This window comes from Elephantulus edwardii, unplaced genomic scaffold (genome assembly GCF_000299155.1).
Source record: "Elephantulus edwardii isolate Elephantulus edwardi_28Jun2011 unplaced genomic scaffold, EleEdw1.0 scaffold00152, whole genome shotgun sequence".
In the NCBI taxonomy this organism is placed as follows: Eukaryota; Metazoa; Chordata; class Mammalia; order Macroscelidea; family Macroscelididae; genus Elephantulus; species Elephantulus edwardii.
The window spans coordinates 5,894,448-5,898,292 of record NW_006399902.1 but is presented as its reverse complement, the minus strand read 5'-3'; positions in this window follow the sequence as shown (position 1 = coordinate 5,898,292).

The following is a 3,845-nucleotide window of genomic DNA, read 5'->3' as shown; positions in this document are numbered from 1 at the left end:
CATGCAATATTTGTTCTCCAGAGTCAGCCATTTTGAATAATATTGCATGAGTTTCTTGTTTTTCAATGCAGCGTAGTATTCCATTGCATGAATATACCACAGCTTCTCTATCCATTCGCTTGTTGATGGGCACTTAGGTTGTTTCCAACTCCATGCTATTGTGAACAAAGCTGCAATAAACATGGGTGTGCATATATCTGCTTGGATGTCAGTTACTCTTTGGGGTATATTCCTAGTAGTGGAATTGCTAGGTCAAATAGTGTCTCTATTTGCAACTTTTTGAGAAAGCCCCATACCGCCTTCCACAGGGGTTGCACCATTTTACACTCCCATCAACAGTGAATAAGGGTTCCAGTTTCTCCACAACCTCGCCAGCATTTGTTGCTTGCTGTTCTGTTAAATTTTGTTATTTTGACTGGGGTGAGATGGTATCTCATAGTTGTTTTAAAATACAGAAGAATTTAATGAAACATATGACCAAGAGGAGATAGTGATGAAGGAGAAATTTCAAGATGCTTTGAAGGAATTGTAGGGGGGGAAAAAACCCAAACAACCAAAAAACAATTAGGCCCCAGGAACTGATGTGATGCCAATTAACATACTTCAGGAAACAGATGCTGCCCGGGATGTGTTCACCAGGTTGTGCCAAGAAATCTGAAGGACAATTCCCTGGCCAACTGCCTGGAAGAGATCTATATTTATTCCCATGGTGGGGGGAAGATGACAGAGTGTGGAAATTACTGAACAATATCACTAATATCACATGCTAGCAAAATCCTGCTGAAGATTATCCACAAATGACTGAAACAGTATATTGACAGGGAAATATCAGAAATACACGCTGGGTTTAGAAGAAGCTGTGACACTAGAGACATTATCACCAAATGTCAGATGGATCTTGGCTGAAAGCAGAGAGTACCAGAATGTCTATCTGTGTTTCATTGACTATGCAAAGGCATTTGTGTGGATCACAACAAATTGTGGGTAACTTTGTGAAGAATTCTTAGATGTTATTGTGTACCAGCGAGTTGGAACTGACCCATAACTGCCCCTCCAGCAGATTTTCTGAGAAGGTGAATTGCATAATAATAGATTGCCTATCTTTTTAAAAATTATTATTATTATTAATTTTAATGAAAGTTTACAGAGACTGGATTTTCCATTCATTCACTGTTGCACTTTTCTCCCTGCTTATCCGTCCGCCCAGTTTACCCTTCTCTTTGAAAAGTAAAAGAAAAATTCTTTCAATGTTATACAATCCCTCCCTCCAAGTCCACTTCACTATGCAGCCTTTGTTCTGGACTCCTGTCATGACAATACCCAATCAAATATCCCTTTTAAACAGTTCTTTCCTTGGAGTCAAGGATTCTGAAGCTCCCTCTGTGTGACATACTTTGGGCATGTTGCAAGGAGGTCGTTGGAGAGGGACATCATGAATTGGGAGAGTGGAGGGACAGCACAGGAGAAGAAGACCCTCGATAAGGAAAAGATGGATCGATTCTGTGATTGGGGTGGTGACAATGAATATGTTGGAGATGGCGAGATTGGCACAGGATAGAGCAGCGTTTAGGGCTCTTGTGCATAGGGTCACTATGAGTCGCAAGCAACTCAACGGCACATAACAACAACAACAATGTACAAAGCATGGATGCTGGAAAGCTAGAAGTTGTGAACAATGAAATGAAACTCATAAACATTGACATTCACATTGGTGAGATGAAATGGACTAACTTTGATCACTTAGAATCAGATGATCACATGATATACTATGCTGGGAATGAAAAACAAGAAGAATGGTGTTGCATTCATAGTTAAAAAAACCTATTTAGAGTTCTATCCTGAAGTACAATGTTGGGAGTGATAGGATTTTATCCATATGTATATAAGGGAGACCTGTTAATATAACTGCTAATCAAATATGTGCTCCTGTAGCTAAAGCCAAATAGGAGGAAATAGAAAATTTTTATCAAATCTTGCAGTCCAAATTGACCAAACATATAATCAAGATGTGTTAATGACATATAATTAATGATAGTTGGCTATTGGAATGCAAAAGTTAGAAACAATGAAGAAGAAATGATAGTTGGAAAGTATGGACTTGGTGACATACATGAGGCTTGAAATAGGATGACTGAATTTTGTATTTTTGATGAATTATTCATGATAAATTGCTTTTTAAATAAATACAAATGGTGACTTTACATTAGACTGCCACAAACATTTACTAAGCACTGCCTTATATAGCAGGCACCTACAACAAGGACAACAACATGTACTGATCAGTGAGCTAAATATTAGTGTTATAATTGTGATAGGGACTCTAGTGGCCTAGTGGTAAAGTGTTGGGCTGCCAACCCAAAGGTGTGTGGTTCAAATCCACCAGCTGATTTATGGGTGAAAGATGGGAAATTTCCTCCAGTGTGATTTATAGCCTCTGAAAATCACTGGAAGGTCAGCTGTGAATTGGTTTTGGCCCAAGAGTGAAATGTTCAGAGAAGAGGAGATGAATCTAGTGTCAGACTGGGAAGACTCTAATCAACAATATAAGACTTATGTGTGAATCAATAAGCTAACTTATTTTCACCAGGGTGCAAGTGGGCTGAGCTCTCAAATTAGAAGTCAGCAGCTTTTATTGTTAGTGGGGTTTAAAGACAGTGATAGTTTGTGAGTTTAGTAGATCACATGAAGAAGTATTGGTTGGACATTATTCCATTGGCATCTTTTTCTTATCTTGCAGGTGTAATCTAAGGTCAGCTTATTTTCTGTGGTATTTCTGGAAAATCCTGTTTTTTGGCAGTTCAGCTTTCCGCTAGTTGAGCAGGTTGGAACTAGGGTGAGGGCTTTATCTGAGAAGTAGAAATTCTACTGACAATGAGGCCATTTTATTTCACCTAGTAAAAAGCGCATAACAACAATAACAACAAGATAAAGATGACTGGAATATTATCAGTGAATACTTTTCACCAAATAGGGTCCAATGCTATAGACGGTAGTATTGGAGTTTACCATCCAGTGAGCACTAGTTGTCAGAATCTGTACTATTTGTGGTATACTTCTTAAATCTATGAATTTCTATCCATCTATTATATAAAGTGAAATATTATATTTTTGCTTTTATTTTTTTCATTTTGTGTGTGTGTGTGTGTGTGTGTGTGTGTGTGTATACCGTCAAATTTTATCTGACTGGTACAGGAGGAGATTGTCCCTCCTTCTCCAGCAGAGCATCTGGTGAAAGTGAAACATTCTAAATGCAAAACATGAAAATGGAAAGCATATTTGTCATCTGCCCGTCAACAATAGAAAGAGCTTAGTAGGGTAATGGTTAAGTGCTTAGCTGCTAACCAAAAAGTTGAAAGTTTGAACCTACCTAGTATCTATCTCAGCAGAATAAAGACCTGGTGATTTACTCCTATAAAGATATCAGATAAAAAACTCTATGAGGTAGTTCACATATGGTTCACTATGAAGCAAAAATTGACTTGACAGTATATAACAACAAGTCAATAGACACCTAACAACAAATCAATAGCAAAATAAAATGTTAAAATTTATCGTAATAACCCTGATACCAAAGCCAGAAAAGACACCACTGAAAAAGAAAATTATAGCATTCTCATTAATATAGACACAAATATTCTAAGAAAAAAATCCTAGCCAAAAGAATCCAATATTATATAAAAAAATATATCGCTTTCTACGAAGATGGCGCCGGAAGCGAAGAAGGAAGCCCCTGCCCCTCCCAAAACTGAAGCCAAAGCAAAGGCATTGAAGGCCAAGAAGGCAGTCCTGAAGGGCGTCCACAGCCAAAAAAAGAAGATCCGCGCGTCACCCACGTTCCGGCGGCC